Source organism: Equus asinus, chromosome 6 (assembly GCF_041296235.1).
Source record: "Equus asinus isolate D_3611 breed Donkey chromosome 6, EquAss-T2T_v2, whole genome shotgun sequence".
NCBI classification, from domain to species: Eukaryota; Metazoa; Chordata; class Mammalia; order Perissodactyla; family Equidae; genus Equus; species Equus asinus.
The window spans coordinates 17,347,584-17,370,020 of record NC_091795.1 but is presented as its reverse complement, the minus strand read 5'-3'; the positions used below and the strand labels follow the sequence as shown (position 1 = coordinate 17,370,020).

At 51.6% G+C, this 22,437-nt stretch overlaps 1 long non-coding RNA gene across 1 annotated transcript; it reads right to left on the bottom strand.

The window, feature by feature from the left end:
* Positions 1-6: 6 nt before the first annotated feature.
* LOC139045489 (uncharacterized) lies at positions 7-22,040 on the bottom strand. The gene is made up of 3 exons (XR_011503871.1): positions 21,907-22,040; positions 18,719-18,819; positions 7-243 (listed from the first exon to the last, which is right to left on the bottom strand). It is a non-coding gene; the product is annotated as an uncharacterized lncRNA (long non-coding RNA).
* Between the last annotated feature and the right edge of the window lie 397 nt (positions 22,041-22,437).

Here is a 22,437-nt window from a genome sequence, read left to right as displayed (position 1 = left end):
ATTTACCTGATGTCCCTTTTTCCTGGGAACAGCATCCGTATGGGCAGTCGAGTTTTGCAGTTTCCCGTAGGACCCCACTTCTCCTTCTCAGGGAGATTTAATGCTGAGAAGTGACCCAAAACAGATGCTTCCGACTTGAAAGTTGCAGATTGTGACGGCAGAAACCAGGGCTGTCAGGTAGCAGAGTTCTGTCCTCAGTCATGTGGCTACTTTGGAAGAAATGTGTTTTGTTTTTGCTGTTTGCTGCAATTTGAACATTTAAAAAGAAGCATCACCTCTCAGACCTGGATCTTAGTTGGGGTACAGAGGATTCAGTGTGCCCTTCATCAAACAGTGTGCAGAAAACATGGAGCTGCCACGCAGCAAGACCTGCAGGCTGGCTGCCTTGCAGACTGACTCTGGCTGATCGGACATTGGGAGAAACAGAGAAACTCATCTGGGCTTGGCCCCACCCAACCTGGACTGAACTTCCAGAGCCCCACCCTGAATTCAGGCCAGACTGCATCACCCAGAATGCCTTGACGCAAGTAACTGACTCCCTGGGTCTAGAGGGACAAAGGCCCTCCCTGTGGTTGGGGCTCGGTGTTCCCTGAATGTGATGGGTCTTCCTGCTGTAGGGCATCTGGAAGAGGACAGAGGCTGGCATTATCTGTACAGGGGGGCTCTGGCCCCTCTCTCTGGGGCTCACCAGGGGGGCTGGGGAAAGGGCCTCTTTCTGGGATACCCTTCAGGTCCAAGAAGTCAGCACAGTCACCTTTAGAGGTAACCATTGGTTGTGCTCTGTGTTGTAGCTCCCTTCCACTATCCTAGAATCTTCCATAAAGTCTTATTAAATAGTGCAGCAAACCACACTGCTGAGAATGGAGAAGTGAAATCTGGGTGCTGCTAGTGGCAGAATGGGAAGATGGATGCCGGGAAGACGCCAACAGATGCTCACCACACAGGCCACTTTCTTCCTGGCCAAGATTGGCAGCTCTAAGGTTGAAAATTTGAGCCAAGAAGCTGCAGGGGCAAGGGGTATGGAATGTGGGGAATGTGAAGTAATTTTATAATAATGAGAATCTTTGGTTCTATGAAGACCAGAGACGGTGTGAAAAATTAATAGGTTGATGGCCTGAGGGAGGAGGGTTTTTCCTGCTACAGGGCTCTGTCCTTCACCCTGACATTTTTATCAATAACTTGGATGTTGATCCATAAGGCAGGTTTATCCTTCTAGCAGGTGGCATGAAACAATAAGGAATAAAGGACTTTTGCTGACAGAATTAGGATTCAAAGAGATTTTGAGAAAAGAGGAATTAGGACCAAAATGAGCCCCAACCTAAAAGTGTCTGGTGATACCTGAGGGATGGCAGCACAGTAGAATGGGCAGAAAGCTGGGCTTGTTGTTGGGTTCTCTGTCCAGTGGGGTTCTTTTCCTTTCCACTGATTCCAACTCAAACAAACTTAAGTCAAAAGATCATGGGTTGGCTCACATAACTGGAAAGTATAGGCATGTTAGCTTCAGGCATGGCTTGATCCAGTGCTCAAACAACATTTTCAGGTCTCTGATTCTCTCTCATGTGTCTGCACTACTTGTCTCAGCTTGGTTTTGTTCTTCCTGAAGGCTCTATCCTATACTGGGATGACTGCCAGCAGCCCAAGACTTATATCTGTCCACCCTAGCAACCTTAGTAGAAAGAAATGTCTGTCCCCCAACATCCATATGAAAACCCCAGAGAAGACTCTGGTTCTGCTAGGATCATCTGCCCACCATCTGGCCCAATCATTGTGTCCAAGGGCTAAGGTGACATATGGGCTCCCCCCAGACCCCTGCTCCCTTTCTCTAACTGTGTGCAGTGAGTGGGACACCATGATTAACCACCTCAGCAGGAGTGGGGTGTGGAGGGGTTGGTTTCCTCAGGAAAGGGATGCTGACTGACAAAAACAACGTGTCAACCATGGTGTCTACTGCTAACTTACCAACACCAGGCTGGGGCCATTTGTCTGGTCTCTGCTGTGTCCCAGGGCCCAGCACTATGGATTCTTGATAAACGTTTATTGAATGATGAGTGAACTTCCCTCTCTGTGGACCTTAGTTCTCTGCTGGTGAATAGGGGTAATAATCTGTCTACTTACTTCGAATGGTTGGGGTGTGGCTCAGTAAGATTGTGGGGCAGACGCACTTGGAAAAGCATGATTGATCCTCCAAACATCAGGGATGATGGTAAACCAGCCAGTGCCACCATGTGATGCTGACCAGGAGGGTTGGGCCACCCTGGGGAAAGCTAGGAGTTATTCTGTTGCTCTGTGATCCCCTTGCCCTTTGCCCCCACCTGGAGGTGCCCAACTTCTCACCTTATGCATTTCCTCCATTGTACTTGGGTTTTGCCTACCCAGAAAACATAGGTTCTATCACAGGGTATTTCCTCTCTATTGCCCAACTTGGCTGGGAATAGAGGGAATGGTGCTGAGGAACATTCCAGGCCCACTCTTCCTTCCTCCTTGGAGATTTCCTCCGTAGCATTAATTTAGCAAACTCCATCCATTGCCCGCTAAATGCTGGAAGGGAGTAAAGTGGGGGTGTAGACACTCCCCAACTAGAGTCATCTCGTGCCCTGGGGAGGGGTGGCCTGATATATGACTATGTCAGTTCTCCCTAAACTAATCTATAACTTCACTGTGGTGCCAGTGAAACTTCCAGCTATGTAAACTTACTCTGAAATGTGTGAGGAAAAATAAAGGTCTGTAGATGCCTAAGTAAAAGGAGGGTGGGAAGGAAACTCGCTCTCCCAGATACTCAGACACACTACAGCAACATTGTTTTGAGAAAACGAACAAACGAAAAACCAATATGATATTCGTGAAAGAATAGATGACCTATTGGGATGGCATGGAGAGTTCAGAGGTGGTTCCCTGGTTACAGGGGAACTTGATATGTGTTAAAAGGTGCATCACAAGCCAGTGGAAAAAGACTTGTTCTTATTGGGAAAACTCTGACTTGCTTTATAGCGAAAAACGATGTTATCCCATACAAGGTGGATGCTCAGATGGTGGATTAAAGAGGCAATCTGAGAGGCCAAATTATAACATTGATAGAAAACAACATGGAAGGGACCATGGAAGGTCTCAACATCTCTGAGACCCAGAAGGAGGAAAAGATTCCTTAGACAAAATTTCAAAGCACAATCCATAAACCAAAAAAGGGGAGGGGGAACTTTATTATGTCAAAATTTAAAGATATCTGTTCCAAATAACACATGACGAAATGAGAGAAGATATGTGCAAAGTCTAAAATTTACAAGATCACTGGAGCCTCCATAAACTAGGAACTCGTGCAAATTAACAAGAAAAAATAAATGGACAAAGTCTATGAGCAGGCAAGTTTTGGAAGAGGAAACCCCAAAATCCAAGAAACATATGAGGAGATTGCCAAAATCATTAGTAGAGAAATACAGATCATAATAATAGGATAACTGAATAGATGCTTTTTTCCAAGGAAGACATGCAAATGGCCAATAAGCACATGAAAAGGTGCTCAACTTTCCTATCATTAGGGAAATGCACATCAAAACCACAATGAGATACCATCTTGCACCCATTAGGATGGCTACTATCAAACAACCAGAAAATAACAAGTGTGGTGAGGATGTGGAGAAATTGAAACCCTTGTGCACTGTTGGTGGGAATGTAAAATGGTGCAGCCACTAAGAAAACTGTATGACAGTTCCTCAAAAACTTAAGACTAGAATTACTATATGACCCAGCAATTCTAATTCTGGGCATATACCCGACAGAATTAAAAGCAGGATCTCAAAGAGATATTTGTGCACCCATGTTTGTAGCAGCATTATTCACAAAAGCAAAAAAAATGGAAGCTAAGTGTCCATTGACAGATAAACGGATAAACAAAATGTGGTCTATGCCTACAACTGAATATTATTCAGCCTTAAAAAGGAAGGAAATTCTGACGCATGCTACAGCATGGATGAACCTTGAGGACGTTATCTTAAGTGAAATAAGCCAGTCAGAAAAAGACAAATACAGTATGATTCCACTTATATGAGATACTTAGAATTGTCAAAATCATAGAGACAGAAAGTAGAGTGGTGGTTTCCCAGGGCTGGGGGAGGGGGCAATGGGAGGTCAGTGTTTAATGGGTATAGAGTTTCGGTTTTGCAGGATGAAAAGCTTCTTGAGATGGATAGTGGTGATGGCTGCACAACAATGTGAATGTGCTTAATATTACTGAACTATACTTAAAAATGGTTAAGACGGTAAGTGTGTTATGTGTATTTTACCACAACTTAAAACAACAACAATAAAATATCACATTACACCTATGCCGGTAGGCGGAATTCCAAGATGAGCCCCAGTGCCCAAGCCCTTATATAATCCTTTCCCCTTGAGCGTGGGCAAGGCCTGTAACTTGCCTCTAACATAACAAAGGTGATGGCTGTCAACCCCTGATTGGGTTATGCTACATGGAAAAGTAAAGCAATTTGCCGATGTAATTAAAGTCCCTAATCAGTGGACTTTAAATTAATCAACAGAGTTTATCCTAGGTGAGTCAAACCTAATCAGGTGAGCCCTTTAGAAAAGGATGCAGAGGTCAGAGATTCTCTCTCCTGCTGACCCTGAAAAAGAAAGTTACCTTGAGTTCTGCAACCACAAGGGGGTGAATTCTGCCAACAACCTAAGGCAGCCTGGAAGCAGATCTTTCTCCAGTTGAGCCTCTGAGGAGAATGCAGCCTAGCCGATACCTTCATTGCAGCCTGAGCAGAGGACCCAGCTAAGCCATGCCCAGACTCCTGGCCCATAGAAAATGGGAGATAAAAAATGTGTGTTATTTGAAACCATGAAGTTTGTGGTAACTTGTTACACAGCAGTAGAGAACTAGTGCAATCTATTAGACAGGCCAAACTTAGCTGGATAAGATGTGCGTTGGTGTTGGGTGCACATGTGGGATGTTGGTGAGGGGGCTGCTTGTGGGAGCGCAGCCCCTGTGGAGGTATTTTAATCAATGGTACACACCCTCTACAACCCTGCAACTCCATCTCCAGGTATAGATGCAAAAGAAATGGACAGAGGTCCACAGGACGTGCATATCATGAATGTCCACTGCAGAGTTCTTTGTGATGGTGTGGGGAGCAAGGAGTGCTGGAGGCAACCTAGGGGTCCACCTCGGGGAGAACGGAAAGAAAAGTGGGAATGATTCACACCGTGGAGAATAAAGCAGCAGCTGGGAGAGATTCGCTGCACAGAAAGCAACCTGGATGGGCCTTAAAACAATGCTGAGTTTAAAAAGAAACAACATGAGAGTCAAAACACTACCCTTCACACAGACAATATCCATCTTGAGGAACACATACAATGATGGGGGGGAGCCCATTAGCATGTTGCCTATGCAGAGGAAGGGAATGGGAGTGGGGTATAGAGATAAAAGACAATAAATAAAACAAGAGGGGGGTTTTATGTGGACCAAAGATGATAATGAGCCAAGGAGCTTAACTCAACTTGAGAGAAGAATGAACAGCACCTGAGATCCACTGGAAGTGGCGCCACAGCAGTGTCCACTCCTGCAGAAGGGGCAGTTCAGTTGGGCAGGTAGAGAAAGAATCAGCAAATGCTACTACGGTGAGGAACATGCTGTGAGAGCAACAAAAGAGAGATTAATTCTGCCTGACAGGGAATTGTGCCTTATATTAATAACGACTTCTAACGTGAGTGACAGAAAGCCCAGCTCAAATAGTTATGGTGTTTTTTTTTTAAACAAAGGACATTTATTGACACAAATGACTGAAGAGTCCAGAGGTGGGTTTCAGGCGTAGGTTGATTCTGGTGCTCAGATAATGTCATCTGATGTCCCTTGATGCCTTTCCAATCTGCTTTCCTCTGGGTTGGTTTCATTCGCAGGCTGACTCCCCTGGATGACAAAGATGGTCCCCACCAACGCCAGCTGTATCCTCTCCAGCTAACCAATGCAGAAGTGTGGGCATCCGTTTCCCAAAGGTTCCCCCAAAACCCTGGGACTGACCTACTTCAGCCAAGAATGAGTCACATGCCCCTGCCTGAGCCAACCCATATGACTCTGATGGCCACACTAGAGTGGCATAACTGCCTGGGACAGTAAGGGAATTCTGGTACAGGGAATGGCCCAAGCAGGAGCTCAGCCACGTGAAGCTGGAACAGCAGCACGTGAAGTTGCTTGTCGCCCGGCTCAGGCATGGCAATCCCAGTGCGGCAGGCACCGCTGGAGCCTCTGGGCGGAAGAGCAGCATGGTGGGACCAGCAATCTGCAGACCTGCAGTTGGCAGCTGGCGGTGGGTGGCTTGGGGGGAGCAGTGACATTCAGGCCCTCTAGCATTTCCTCCAAGAAAGAAAATGCTTCAAGAAGTGCTTCCCTCTAGACCCTTCTCCCTGCCAAAGAGTCCTTTTCCCAGAAAGCAAAGAGGCTAGCATGTTCAGAGTGTTCTCGACACAAATGACTGGGGGAGGGCCCTCTTGGGGTCCTGGGTCATGGCAAGAGAGAGCTCATGTGGAAGCAAATCTATATAATCAGTTGCCAGAAAAGTACTTAACTGGCCTGTATTCATCTTGCACCCAGCAAGCGGTGGAGACAGAATGGTCATACTTCCTCCACAAAAACCCATTCTGGTCCAGCCCCAGGGCCTGGGGAGTCTCCAGCACTTACCCACCAGCCTTTCCACCCCGACCCGCCCACAAGCAGCTGGTGGGTGGCTGATGGCATTGTCTCCAGGGCCACCCGGGGCCATGCTGGGCTGGTGGGGGGAGGTGGTTCTGAGGGTTCAGGAATGGCCTTCCTTTATGCGGCCCCCACGACACCTCCCCCGAAACCACTCCTCCCCACTCCCTGGGGTTTTGAACACAGTTCTCGGCCTCTCCCTGGCTGTAATGGGCAGCGTGGTTATGTACTAAGCAGCCAGCCCCACAAGGCTGAGCTCCAACTGTTGTGCAAAGAACGGGCAGTAGTGCTCTTGCCCAGAGTGGGGCTGCTTGGTGCTGCTCTGCACCTGCCCCTGGAGCAGGAACTCAAGCAGAGGGAAATGTGTGGACTAGAGTGCTTTCAGCTGCAAGGAACAGAAGGCCCAACTCAAAGGGGCTTAAACAATAAGGGAGATGTGCCTCCTGCACAAAGAAGCCCAGAGGTACGACAGCCCACAGCTGGTTATTTCAGTGCTGCGGTGACATCAAAAGAGACTAGGTTGCTTCCACCTTTCCATGCTGCCCTCCTCAGTGGGCCAGCTCTGTTCTCAGGCCAGCATCCCTCACAATGACAAGATGGCTGCCACAGTTCCAGGCATCACATCCAAACTTGACAACACCCACCAGAGGAGACCACCTCTTCCTGGATATGTCTTTTTAAGAGTGAGGGAACTTTTCCCAGAATCCTCCTAGTGGCTTCTGTCATATCTCACTGGCCAGAATTGCATCACGCACCCATTCTTGGTCAGTCTCCAGCAGAGGGCACAGGAAAACCATGACTGTCTTAAAGGGCGTGGACTACCCCAACAGCATAGTATTCTGATTGTCCGGCAGATGCCCTGGCAGCATCTACTGCACCAGGACGCAGAGGTTCTTTCTGCTCAGAGATCGGAGGAGAGAGGATTGGGGTTCTAGTCTTATTTTCTCCACGAGTCACTGTCTGATCCTGGACAAGTCAGGTCCCCCTCAGTCACCTACCCAGTAGGCATTCTCTCTTCATACCTTGCCAACACAACCCTGATTTGGCTTGGTGGCACTGTGACCAGCCAGGGGATGGATCGTGACTGTGCAAACAGTTGTGGCAGCACCTCTGCCCTTTGTTAAATACTTGCCTTGGCAGCTTCTACTGCAACTAGGGGTAACCATGTGACCTATACCCAGGCAATGAGAAAGAAGGGGGATTCCGCTGGGGTCCTTCTGGGAAAGATTTTCTTCTATAAGGAAAACTCCCTCCCCTTTTCTCCCCTCTGTCCTTTTCCCTTCTTTTCAGTTTTGTTCACCATGAAGTGAGGATGTGATGTTTGGAGCTATGGCAGCCATCTTGCAACAATGAAGGAAATACCAAGAAAATCTCAGACTTGCCAACCTCACACTTTCACTTTATTGGGCTGTGAGACAATTCTGGGACCCCATAGATTTGCTATGTGAGTAACATAAACTCCTCTTCAATTAACCTCCCATTAGCTGATTTTTCTTACTTGCAGTCGAACATACCCTAACTGACACAGAGCTCAGTTTCTTCATCAGTAAAATGAAAAGAATGGCTCCAATGGTGGCCATCCTCCTTTGGGTTCTCTATGACGAGGGAATCCTCCTAGAATTCACCCACCAGGGCACTGGGGAAGATCAGGTTCCTGCCGACCTTCCGCCTGTCCTTGCAAACAAAATGGTGAGATTAGAGAATCCCTGAGCCCTTTCCTTTCCTACCAGGAAACTCCATCTGTGACCAAAATTCCCAGAGGACACAAGTGAGGATCAGTGACAACTGCACGTAACGCAAACACAGAAACCTGACAATAGTGTTATTGATAGAGTGTGTGGGGGTTTTTTTGTTTTTTCTTTTAACTCAAGTAATAAGTCCAGACGCCAAGAGGAGGCTATGGTGGTCAAGCTGCTGGGGTTGGGGCGAGGTTATCGGGGACCACTGTCCTTCCAGCTTCCTACTTTGCCATCCTCAGCAGGTGCCTTCGTCCTCATGGTCACAAGATGGCTGATGCCCCTTCAGGCAGAGCATCGTGCCCCAGAGAGGAATAAGGGGACGGTGAAGGGCAAAGGTGGAGACCTGCTGGGTCGTCCCAGGAGCCCCGCTCAGAGGACACCTGTCATCAGCCCTACTGCATTGTGTATCCATCCTGGACTTTGAGAGAGAGGAAGGGGACAATGCTCTCAGGTCAGAAGCCCTGGGACTCCGCCCAGCGCTGCTTCCCCTGCCCTCTGTGACCCAGACGGTTCAGTTAACGCCTCAAGCTCAGCAGCCTGGTCTGCCTGGCACAGAGGTAGGATGAGGGCAGCCTGCATGAGGGTCCCCAGAAGGCCAGGGCGCTAGTCTAGGGACCTAGGGCAGGTGTGGGGTTGGGAAGGGTGCCTTATTCAAGGATTTTTTATTTCAAGTGATAGAAATTCATTCAACTTATCTACAAAGGAAAAAGGGGTGGGTGGGGATTTATTCTGAGGACGTATGGTACATCTCAGGATGGGCAGGAGGAGCAGTCAGACCTCGGGAAGGACTGGCCCAGAGCTGGAGGCCCTTGGAGATAGAAGCAGCTGCTCCCTCTGGCTCTCCGGGCCTCGGGGCCACCTGCTTCTGCTCTTCTCCCCATGCCCAGCTGCACCTCTTTCCCTCTGGGTGAAGGGAAGCTTTCTCAGCCCTCAGCTCTGAGTTCCCACAGACAGTGGACTGCTGGCGCCTCTGAATTCTTATTTCAAATTCCTGAGAGAGAACACCTGATGGTCTGGTTCATCCTTGTGTCCATCTCTTGCCCCATCAATCCAGCCATAGGATTAGAGCAGTTCCCAGAGAAAACGGATTGGACGAGGCTGACCAACACACCCAAAACATCAACTCCAGGAGAGGGCAGAAGCAGAGGGAAAGGGTCCTCTCAGAAATGTGGGGGAGGGATGGGCGTGTTCCATTGTGGACCTGTGCCTCAGGGACCCATGAGAAGGGTGGCTAGTTGAGGGCAGACTTTAGGTGTCCTGATGTGTCTTCATTAAATACTACTTTAACATTACTGTGTGTCACCTCAAGTCTTTATTTTGTAAATAGCAGAAGATCCAATTCAAATGGTTTGAATAAAGGAAATTTGTTGATCCACCTAACTGAAAATTTAGAGCCAGGGAGGGCCTCAGGCATGGCTTGATCCAGAGGTTCAAGATGGCACCATTTCCTTGCAGTTCTCTGCAAATTACTGTCATTTCAGGCTGGCTTTCCCCCTGTAGCAAAAATGGCTACAGCTGTTCCAAAGCTTCCAGGTGGACTCAACCTCTAGCGCAGAGAAAGCTCTTTCATTCCAGTATTTCAATGAAGTCCTGAGATTTGCTCTGATTGGCCTGGCTTGTGCCACATGCCCCCTCCTGAACAAGTCAATTCCTGTGTGTGTAGGGAGCAGGTAGGGGATAACTTGCTGATTGGCTCAGTCAAGTCATATGCTCCCCCTCCCCATCTACTTCACAATGGAGTCTCCTTCTTTTGGATCACATGATCCCCAAACAGATCTCAGGGGACTGTAGGAAAGGAAAAGGGGAAAATGAGGCATGTCCCACGTCAGTCATCTCCAAGATCTGGCCAGTTTGAACAGGACAAGAAAACAAATGTACAAGGTACTGGCATATAGGAGGCAGAAGAGTGGCCCCCAAGATGTGCACATCTCAATCCCCATGGTAATGGGGAATCATAGTTTCAGGTGGAATGAAGGTTGTTAATCAGGTGACCTTAAAATAAGGAGGTTATGGGGCCAGCCCAGTGGTGCAGCAGTTAAGTTTGCACACTCCACTTCAGCCGCCCGGGGTTCGCCAGTTTGGATCTCAGGTGCAGACCAGCACACAGCTTATCAAGCCATGCTGTGGTGGCATCCCACGTATAAAATATAGGAAGATGGGCACGGATGTTAGCTCAGGGCCAGTCTTCCTCAGCAAAAAGAGGAGGATTGGCTGCAGATGTTAGCTCAGGGCTAATCTTCCTTAAAAAAATAAATAAATAAGGAGGTTGTCCTGATCATCCAGATGAGCCCAAGGTAATCACGGGGCCCCTTAACTGTGGAAGAGGGAGGCAGGAGAGTCAGTGTCAGAACACGTGAGCTGACGCTCAACCGGTCATTGCTGGCTTTGGAGGTGGAAGGGGCCAAGAGCCCAAGAAAGCAGGCAGCTCATAGAAGCTGGACAAGGCAAAAGACGGATTCTCCTCTCCAGCCTCCTCTCCACATAGCCCTGGTGACACCCCGATTTTAACCCAGTGGGCCCTGTGCCAAATTTCTGGCCTCCAGAACTGTAAGATGATGAATTTGCGTGGTTTTAATCCACTGAGTTGGTGGAAAGTTGTTACTGCAGCAATGGGGGACTAACCTACAGTGTTTTGATGGCTGCCTTCCACAGGCCAGTGTGATGGAGAGGCAGCCCGCGCAGCATGGGCAACAGAAATGTAATGCATGTGCATATGTCACTCTAAATTCCTAGCAGCCACTTTAAAAAGGTAAAAATAACAGGTGAAATTAGTTTCAATAATATATCTTAACTCAGTATATTCAAAATAGTATCATTTCAACATGTAACAATACAAATTAATGAGATATTTTATATATTATTGAATGAGGTAATTTATGGTGTTAATTAGATATTAACAAGATATTTTATGTTCTTTTTCCATCCTAAGTCTTCAGAATCCAGTGTGTGTTTTACACGCACAGCACATCTTAATTTTTCTGACCACATTTCAGGTACTCAGTAGCCACAGGGGGCCAGTGGCTGCCGTGTTGGACAGCACAGGCCTAGTGGCCGTACCTCTGGTGGTTGGGGTGGCAGCGCTGGCATCAGCCAGAACAGGGGTTCATTTGTGAGAGACAAGGGAAATTGCCAACCCCTGCCGGTCTGTGGCTACACGTAAGACATCTGAGAGTCAAGTTCTTTCCTGATTGGGGATCCTCAGTGACCATGAGGTCACTCCTGACTGTGCTTGTGCATCTCAGGGTCCAGAGCTGGGGGCTCAGTCATGGTTGGCTAGAAGCTTAGAGAAGAGGGGTTGTGGCTGCTGGCTTTGGGGGGAAATGGCAGCTTCTTGGGTTGAGCGGGGAAGAGTCCCAGTGGAATATGCACAGGCTAAGAAGAAAATTTTAAAAGCCTGTGCCGGGAACATTCTGCCTCTAAATTGAGTGAGCTGGGAGCAGGGAGCCAACTACAGAGAGAGGGTGAGAGGGCTGCATATTTGGAAAGTGATCAGAAACGGTTACTCAGGCTTTGGACGCAGAGCATCAGAAACTGCAGGAAGAATGAGATCAGCTAAAAAAAAAAAAAAATGGGTTTGATCCTCTAGACCAAACAGGAGCAGTGGGGAACAGGCCAAAAATGGAGTGGAGAAGAACAATCAGCCGCTTCCAGGGCTGTGACTCTGCTCCTTTTCTTTGGAGGAACATGGGACCAGCTCAGGAGCAGGCCAAAGGTTATGATGGAGAGGTGGTGGGGAAGGGGGTGGCCAGGAGAGGATGCTCAGCTGGGGCTATGCAGGAGAGGGGCAGAGGGAAAGTCTGCTGCTGACGGGTCATAAGAGTCACCGATGCCTGGGGCCTCAAGAACCCAGGGAAGCCCACCTGGGCCCAGCAGCTCCCGGAGAAGCACTTCCGGTCCAGCCAGCCCTCCCCAGGTGAGCACCAGGGTAGCAGCCCTCAGCCTCTCTCCCCACATTGCAGACAGAAGAGACCTGGAGAAGTCAGACAGGGAGGGAGCTGGTCTGGCCTCCAGCATCCAACGGACCTTACCCGTCCTCTGTGGGCTCAACCTTTAAACTCTTTGCCCAGCACTGTAAAAGTTCCAACCACTATCAGTGGCCAAGCAAATGACCTTGGCTGGGGCATTGTTCCTTTTTTTTAGAGGGGATGTGGGATTCAGGAGGTGAGAGTACTCTTCAGCCAACCAATATATCCTCTCACTTAACCTCACAATAATCATTTGAGGTGAGTACAATCTTACCTGCTTTATGGATGGCGAAACAGAGGCTCAGGGAGGTGCGGGTCATCTGTGTAATAGTCAGGGTAGGCTTGGTTATGCTGCTGTAACAAACAGCTCCAAACTCTCATGACTTAACACAATGGTTTACTTCTCACTCCCACTGCATGTTCCCCAGGGGCACGCTGGGGGATCTGCGCCGTGCAGGTCACTCAGGGATTCAGGCTGTTTAAGGCTCTGCTTTCTGAACTGTCGCCTTCAAACTCCCTGGCAGAGAAAGACACAGCTGGAGGGTCATACACTGGCTCTTTTATGCTTGGGTGTGACTTTGCCTAACTAGAAGGTGCTGAGAAGCCTGGGAGAGCATCTGAGAGAGCCTCTGGGATGTCTGATGAGCCACACCCAGGTGGGAAGTGGGAGTAAGATTTTGACTCAGGAGTGTCTAATGTCACAGTCTTGGCTCTCACCTCTACATTGTGCAGCTTCACCTCAAATGACTGTGAAAGCTTGTTGTGAGCTGTATGGTGATATGCAAATTCAAGGGGTGTCAACACCCCAGATGTTCTCATAAACTGCCTCCTTAGCCCGTCCCCAGGCAAAGAGAGCTCTGCAAAAAGGGCCCTTTCAGGCTAGGGGACAGTCAGGTGACAGTACCCCTGCACTCTGGGCCTGCCCTCCCACCTTCCAGCCTGCATGCAATGTCCCTGCTCAGTCCCATGACCTTCAGCTGCCCTCAGGTTCCTGAGCTCCTTTTCATTCCTGCAGGATCTGGAGCCCCAATCCTCCCCTCAGGTGCCCGCACCAATCCTGGCTGGCAGCAGCCTTGCTAACAGCCTTACTAATCCGTTAATTATCCACTGCTAGTGGAGGAGCCTGTTAATTGAAAACTCAGCTCCCTTCTTTAATTGCCCACCCGCCCGCCTTCCAGCTGTCTCAGCTCCCTCTGGGTTCTCTCCCTTCCCTCGGCAAGGTCCTTGGTTCTCTGCCTTTGGGCCCCTGATTTCTTCCTGATCCATAATGGCACTTGTTACCACCTTCTGCAGAGCAGGTCATTGGGGCTGCTAAGGCTGTGATGTGACTGACAGTCGGGGAGTTACACCCACAGCAGGCAGGAGACACCCCGCTCCTCCCTAGGTACTGTGGGAAGCGGGGGGCCGGTAAAGCGATGTGCCGCAGGAATTATGGAGACGCACTGGGCCAGTGGGAGGACTCGACCCGAGAGCGGGTTTCAACTTAAACAAAAGGCCAAACTGCTCCTGGTGCAGAGCTGGCCGGAGGAGCCGCTGACCAGAGGGGCCGCGGGGAGGCTCAAAAGGGGCTGCGCCAGGGGCCTGCCTCAGTCTCTCCCCTCCTGGAGGGCTTTCTGATCTCCAGCCCTTGAGTCTGGGCCCTGACTGCATTCACCACTTCTCTCCCTGGCATGTCACCAGATTGGCGGGGTACAGATAGAATTTGGAAGTGTCAACAATCTGATGAGTGAAAAAAGTGAATTTCAGAAAAATGGGTATAATATGACCCCATTTTTCTTTTAAAAGTGGGCATAAATATATGCTTGTAAATACATTTTGTAAAAGGTCTGGTAGGCGTCCCGGTGGCACAGTGGTTAAGTTCATACGTTCCGCTTCAGTAGCCCAGGGTTTGCCGTTCAGATCCTGGGTGTGGACATGGCACTGCTTGTCAAGCCATGCCATGGTAGGTGTCCCACATAAAGTAGAGGAAGATGGGCATAGATATTAGCTCAGGGCCAGTCTTCCTCAGCAAAAAGAGGAGGATTGGCAGCAGATGTTAGCTCAGGGCTAATCTTCCTCAAAAAAAAATGTAAAAGGTCTGGTAAAATGCCCACCAAACTTAAAACAGTATTTGTTTTTGGCAAATGGGGTTGGGAGAGCAAGAAGGGAAGGCTAACACGTTTATCTTTACTGTTTGAATTATTTTACCAAGAAAGGGAGCAAGTGAAATTTGTCCTCGGTGGCTCTACGACCTCGGACAAGTCACTTGACCGCTCTGAGCCTCAGCAGCCTCATCTGTATGATGGGGGCTTGTCCCAAATCCCCTTTCAGTCTATTAGGACTCTTGCTGGAAAGCAACCTAAACTCGCCCACGCTTGTATAAGAAAAAGTATGGGGATTTTTATGCATCCAGGTCTTCGGCAGGAAATAGCGTGCTGGGGCTGTCTCTCCATCTCTCCTTCCTGTGTGCCTGCTTTCTTCTCTCTCCTTAAAAAATGAGTGTTCTGCTTCCACATTCCCATGGAAAACACAGCAGGCAGGTTTACATATTATGGGCCCAGCCCACTAGAAAGACCTAAGTCCTAATTCTAAAGTCCCAGGCAAGGGTCTTATTGGCCAGCTTGGTGACTGTATCAGTCCCAATAGGCTGGGTTATGCTGTTGTAGCAAACAGCCCCCAAATCACAACAGCTTAAAGCAATAAAATTTATTTCTTGTGCACGCAACAAGTTCACCATGGGCATAGTCACTCAGTGACCCAGTTTGATGGAGGCCTCATCTCAACAGGTGTATCCAAGACCTCAGAGACAAAGAGAACATGCTGGACCACACATGGGCTCTCAAAGCTTCCGCCTGGAAGTCACACGCACATCGCTTCCACTCACATTTTATTGGTAAAAGCAAATCAGATGGCCAGGCGTGAACTGAAGTGGATGGAGAAGTCAACACCCATGATGGGCCTGGGATTGAACATTTGTGACCGGCCCAATGACTACCATAAGGACCTGGTACCAACAGTCCCTGCCCATTCTCCTTCCGCCTGGCCCATCACTACAGGACTTCCCACTATCTAAAGGAAACGTCGCCAAGGAAGGCGCTAGAGATTTCTGAGAAAGTTTCTGTTTTTAGCCATTGTTAGCTGACTCCTTCTTTAAAGATTTCATTTTTCCTTTTTTCTCCCCAAAGCTCCCTGGTACATAGTTGTATATTTTTAGTTGTGGGTCCTTCTAGTTGTGGTATGTGGGACAGCACCTCAACATGGCCTAACGAGCGTTACCATGTCTGTGCCCAGGATCCGAACCAGCAAAACCCTGGGCCGCTGAAGCAGAGCACGCGAACTTAACCACTAGGCCACAGGGCCAACCCCAGCTGGCTCCTTCTTTACAGTGGAAAAACAATCAGCATGCAGAGAGCAAGGAGTCCAAAAGATTCCTAGAGGTTCCCTGTGAATCCCAGAGAGTTGCCAAGCCCACCCCCGGGATTTGGGGTCCCGGTAGGACTGCCTTCTCCCGAGTCCAACCTTTCTCCTCCTCTACTGTGAAAGATGCACTTCTCAAGGTGGAGGCTGGGTGGGAGTCGGGGGGCAGAGGGGCCTTGGGCAAATTCTGTCTGGGGATCCAGAACATAAACTGCAGCTGCTGTTTGCTTTGGTGGTCCCTCCCTGACTCACCTTCAGAAACATCACGTCCATGGGGTCATTTAGGAGGAGGTGCCAGGCAGATGTGGACTTCAGGATCCACAGGCCTGGCTTCAAGCCCTGTCTCTACCACCAACTGGCTCTGTGCCCTGGGCAGGACAGTTAAACCCTTGGAACCTTGGTTTCCTCGCCTGTAAACTAGGTTGACTGACGGTCCCACTGGATTCTTGTTCTGGTGGGTGTTAACAGCTCTTTGTAAGGGATGACACCTGGGCAAACATAAAAGGTCATCTTTGTTGTTGTGGCCTTCCTGGGATCCTCGCTGAGGACTGGCCCTGCCCTGCCTCGCTCCTGCCTCTGGGAATGGCCTAGCCTGTCTCGTGCCTCACCACCCAGACATGATGCCGTCACTCTGCCAGCTCTGGAGAAGAGCTCATCTCCGAGATTTTAGACAGGATAATTTCTTCCCCCTCTCATGCCTGCCTGTCCGGGAAAATCACACAACCCACACAGCCCCCCTGTGTGCACCCACACGCTCCCACAGCCATTGTTTTCCTCATCAGCCAGCAAAAAGCTCCCCATCTCTGTGAAGCAGAGTGAGGCATGGGAAGAGGAGGGGGAAGCTGAAGAAAGGGGGACTGACACCCCTAACTGTAGAGAGGCTCCTAGCGCCAGGCTAAGAGCTGACGTCAGGAGACAGGAACCAGGCTCCTTCCGGATTCCCACCCCACCTGGGGTCCAGCCAACATGTCAGCCACTCGAGGCCCATCCTGCTGGGGCCAAGCCGCTGCAGGAGCCACACAAGGCAGGAGTGAGTGTCACCATCCTGGCTGAGGACTGAGAGGGCAGAGGGCCTGGGTCACACAGCTAGTTAGTGGCAAAGACAGGATGAGAACTCCCAACTCCCGTGCTTTTTCTGCACTGCTTCCCAGAACCTCTTGCTATGGGAGGCCCAGAAGCCAAAAGGGCGAGGGAAGAAGGGACAGAGAGAGCCTGCTCCATGCTCCGGAGGAGACAGCCAAGAGGGACACGAGGAGCCCTGACTCCTCCCTCCTGGCCTCTGCTGCCCATCACTGTTGTGCTGGCACTTAGCCAGCTGAGAAACAGCAGGCCCCTCCTGCCACTGCACTACTCTTTACAATGCACAACTCCATCACCTTGGGGGTCTCTGTTAAATGTAGCTATCAAGTAAGCAGGCCAACTCCCCTGTCCACCCCACCTCAAGCAGGAGGCAGGTTCTGGGGTAGGGCCCAGAATGGGCTGATGTGGACCCCTCCCCCTCTACCATCCAGGTCCCTGGGTCTGGGAGCTGAAGATGGGTTAAGGGGGCTCAGGTAAGTGAATAAGTGAGGGGCAGAGGAAGGGGACAGGACAGAAGGCAGACAGAGCCCACTGGGGGAGACTGGATCTCAGACCCATTTGCTAGAATGATGCAATGCTTTTGCTCAAAACCAGTTTCCACACGACCTGTTTCTCCCCAGACATGGCCCTCCATCCAAGGGCCTCGAGGAGGGGAGTCAGACATAGCTGAGACACGAGAGTCCCCTCCCTTCTTCCTGCAGCCCCCAGGGAATCCTGCTCCCTTCTCAGAGACTAGGATGGGGGGGCTTCAGGACAGGGAGAGCTGATCCTAGAGCAGGAATGGGTCTGGGAAAGGAAGTGGCCCTCTTGTGCTCCCATAACAGGGCTCCTGGCCCCAGGAACTGGGGGACACACCTCATCTCCTCCGTTCCCACAGCTCCCTCCTCCTGACCCCCTCCACAAACCTCACACCAGCTCCCTTGCGACTGCGCCTGGCCCCACAGCCATCAGGAGCCATAGAGAGCCCCCCTGGGCACCAGGGGCAAGAGGCTTTTGTGGGCATTCACTCAGAGACAAACCTTAAGGACAACAGAGCTGGCCTGGGGGCTGAGAATCAGCCAGTCCCACCATATCCGGGGCCATAAATATGCCATGCTCTTTGACCCAGTAATCCCACTGTTTGGAATTCCTCCCTAAGACATAATTGCAAGGGAAAAATAGCTATATGTACACAGCTGTTTATAGCAACATTATTTATAATAGCACAAAACTGGAATCAGCCAAAATGTTCTGCAAATTGTGAGGGGAGGGGCCAATGTCTCCATAAGGCAGATTATTTATTACGCAGCCAAGAAAAATGGCAAACTTGGAAGATTCTTTGTGAAATAACATTAAGGGAAAAGACAACAGAAACTTGTATGTATTTGTTCAGTCGGCAAATGGTAACTGAGCACCCGTCTGAGCCCTCAACTGCTCTAGGAGCTGGAGGGACCACCCGTGAATGGGAGCAAGCCCCTGCCATCCTGGGGGAAGATTCCAGTGGTGAGCCCTGTGGTAAACAAAGGCTCATAGCTTTGTTAGGTCAACGCGTCCCTAAAACCGATGGACAGACAAGTGTCCTCAGCTGCCCACTGTGGGGTCTGTCCTGTCTGGGCTGGTGCGTCACCAGGGAGTGACTCCTAAGGGAGAAGCCTTTCGTCAGGCAGGAGCTAGGCCCAGGAGCGAGGAAGCCAGGGCCACCGTGTGGCAGTGAGACACCAGGCTGAGGATGGTGGGCACAGGCATCCCGAAGGGTCTTGTCCTCCCAGAAGGGAAATCTGGCCAGCCGCTTTGGGGAAGCCCATGAACCCTTGGGGCACAGGGATGAGCCAGGAGAGAAGCAGCCCCCGAGAGCGCGAGCTGGGTTCTCTACTAACCTGGTGAGTTGGCGCTCAGGAGTGATCACGCCTGATGGGCTGGGGATCCATCCTGCCCGCAGCATGGTCAGACCTGTGCAGAGGCTGTGTCCCATGATGGCCTGGAGAGGTGAAGGGGTCAGATGGAGGGCTGGAAGTGTAATCTGAAGGTGGACTGGCCCCAGTCCTGCCCTCTCCATGCAGAAGGAACCCACTTGGACCCAGAATCTTCCCTCACTTGGTCCTGGGCGGGGTGGGGAGAGAGACTCAGAGCACTGAAGCTAGGAGAGATGGGGCACTCAGATCTCCAGGAACAGGAGGCCCTTTCCACGTCCCTAGAGCCTGGAGGGAGCTCCCTGGGGTGGGGGGAGCTAAGGCATGGAATTGCAGGTGTTCCTGCGCCCCAGGTCCAGGGTCCTGGGTGGAGCCACCAGCTGTGGCCAGGACTAGGGAGCAGGGAAGACCTCTCTGCTACGGCCATCCCACCCCAAGCAGGAGCTAAGTGAGTCCCAGCTGTGGGCCCGTGGGAGGCACCAGGCAAACAGAGGAGTCGGCAAGCTAAACATGCTATTAGTGGCGACGGAGAAGTGCTGATTATCCTCACAGCTGTCGGAAGTATCTCCCCATCCCCTCGAGCTGCAGTGGGGAGGGGCTGCCGCTGGTCTGCCTTCCCAGAGCCCCTGCCTTCCCAGAGGTGCCCAACCCAGGAGAGAAAGGGGAGGAGGCCAGACATTCTGGGCCACCACTCACTCCAGCTAGACCTGGGCTTTTCCCCGGGGACCCGGCCTTTCATCTGGTGATGGGGGACCTGGACGGGAGGCCCACCTCTGCACCTGTCTGCCTATAGCTGAGCCTTTGTTTCTCAAACTGTAAGCTGGGGATGAAAATACCACTACCTCACAGGGTTGTTGGGAGGGTCCACCGAGACATTTTGTGTGAAAGCACCTAGCAAATGGTAAAGGGCTATGGGGTCACTGCTGTTACGATTCTTCCATCAAAAATCTAATCTTCAGGGGCTGTCATTATCTCTCTCATTCACACAGAATGAAACTGAGGCTTAGAGAGTTCAAACGATTTGACTGAAGTCACACAGCTGCAGACAGAGGTAGGTGTCGGTTTCCGATGTTGGAGCCAGGAGGAAACTCAAAGAACATCCACCACCCCCCGCCCCGATGCTGTAAAAGGGGACCCGAGGTCCAGAAATATGGCCACAGAGCAGGATGGAAGGCAGACAGTGCTAAAGGCCAGCTCTGCATGCTCCCACTGGGACACCGCCCAGGCCACTGCCCAGTGGGACCTTGTCCTCAGCTGGGGGCGGCTGGCTGGAGCAACTGAGAATAAACCCATGGCTGAGAAGTGAAGATCCACCTGGCAGCCCTTTTGGGGTTTCTTCATCCCTGAGGGGCTCTCTTGGAGACCCAGTGCTGTGGCCTGGAGGAATGCACCTCGAATGGTGGAAAGGTAGGCTTCACAATCAGCTAACGAGGGGGTGGGCTTGCGTGGAGCAGTAAGGAGCCCTCCGTGGTGCCATGGCAGGTGGCCCCTTCTGAACCCTCCCGCTCTGCTGAGGCCCTGGGAGCCCAGCACCTTCCCCAACCTGTCCCCTGCCCTCATTCCTCCAACTTGGTCAGTCTGCCACCTGACAGAAGAGAGCACCCCAGAGCTGGGGAGAAGACCTGCACGATGGACTCGGAGTGAGAAGCAGAGAGAGGCTGGCGCCCTCGGGGCCCTGCCTGCCTACCCACGCCGCTTGCCTCTCATCAACCTTTTGAAAGCACGCGTGCAGGCAGGGAGAGCGAGCTGGGGAGGCAGGGATGATGCTCGCACCGTGTGGGAGGGACGCTGAGTGGGTGGAGGTGACTCACAGGACAGTGGGGGACAGGAAGCACCTCAGGGAACCAAGTGGAAGGGAAGGGTGCTGGTGACTCAGGGACAATTGGGGAGGGGGTGCATGGGGAGAGAGCTCGTCCCTGGAAGCCACCGTTGTCCACGCCCAGCACTGCGCACACAGAGTGATCTGCCTTGCGCCTCCCTCCTGCTCCCCAGAGCGACTCTGCTCCACGGAAGCCTTCCCCCTCGGCTACTCAGCGGCCCTGGTGCAGCCGGCGTCTGCGTGGTGGATGACTTCCCATCTGGCCCCTGCTGCCTGGCTCTGGAGCAGAGATCCCAACTCACAGAGCCCGCTGCCCATCCTGCAGCACAGCTTCCCACAGGCTCTCCCTGCAGACTTGCTGAGAAGACTAGAGGGTTGCTGCAGGCAAGCCCAGCCCCTGTGCCCTCCTCTGCAACCACCTCCCACAGACGGTAAATGCCTCACCCCTGGGCCCTCTTCACCCATGCCCCGTGCGGGGCTCCATGACTGTGGTTACCTGACTCATCCTCACCAACACCCTGTATCCTCAGAATGCTACAGCACTTGGCCCTGGTGGGGCACAGAGGGACAGCACAGCTCAGTCTGTGGGATCCCATGCCCCAAAGAGAGGCTCCCACTCAGACAGAGGCAGGAGAGAGGCAGGCCGATGTGGCTGAATCTTGGCCTTCTCTGTCTCCTGACCCCAGCCAGAAGGCTCAGCCCCATCCTCCACACTCTCCTCCCAGACCACCTTCCCTGACATCCAGGCATCACCAAGTCTCCTCCCAACCTTACTACTGCCCCCTGCCCAGCCCTGCCTTGCTCCAGGCCACTGCCCCCTTCACTCACCATCTGGGAGACGGAGCCGTCCAGTCAACTCCATCCTGAGATGGAAATCCATTCACGGGAAGTAGAGTATGGGCTCACACTTCTTTCTCTCCTCATCCATCCATCCACCCATCCATCCATCCATCCATTTCATCTCTCTATCCACCCCTCTCTCTCTCCATCTCTATGCATCTCTCCATCCATCCATCCCTCCATCCCTCTATCCCTCCATCCCACCATCCATCTCTCTTACCTTATGGAGATAAGGGCAGGGCCAGGTCTCCTGCCAGGGACTCTCCTCCCAGATTAGCATTGTCCTCACTAACCACTGAGAGTGTCCTGTGCACCCAGCCCTGTGCGCCCAGCCCTGTGCCAGAACCCAGTGCTTGAGGTCAGAGAAGCAGGAGCCTAGTGCCCTGGGGGTGAGCCAGAGGTCAGAGGCAAAGGCAGAAACTTGGGGGCTGTGGGCTGGGGTAAGGGGCCCACAGAGGAGTAGTACAGCCAGACTGCGCCAGGCAGATGTGCAAACCTGTTCTGTGGCTGGGTCTGCCTGAGCTCGGTTTGGATACTCCTGGCACTGGGAAGAATGTGCACGGGGTGGCAAAGCTGTCCTAGCATCCCGGGGGAGTGTCAGGTCCTCGGCTGGCATCACAGCCTTGCCACAGAGACTGTGAGGAGGCTCTGGCCTTTAACCCCTAGCTGGGCAGCCCTCCACGCCCGACCACTGACCGCAGGCCTTCCTGCCCCTCCTCCTCCAGCCAGCATGCTCTGGGAGCCAGGCCAACCCAGCTCTGATCTCAACTCTGCCACTGGCCAGGTGGGTTGCCCTGAACAGGTCACTTCCCCTCTCTGCTCTCTGAGTTAAATAAGGATATTGGGCTAAATCCGCTCTTCAGAATCCTCCAGAAGTGCTAAAAATGCACGTTCTTAGGCCCGTCACTAGAGACTCTGGTCCAACATGGCTGTGGAGGGCTCAGGAAAGTGAGTTTACAAACTCTGCTGCTCAGTCATTTGGGGAAATGGGGCCAAGAGACTGCAAAAGGCCCGTGGCTGGAGCTGC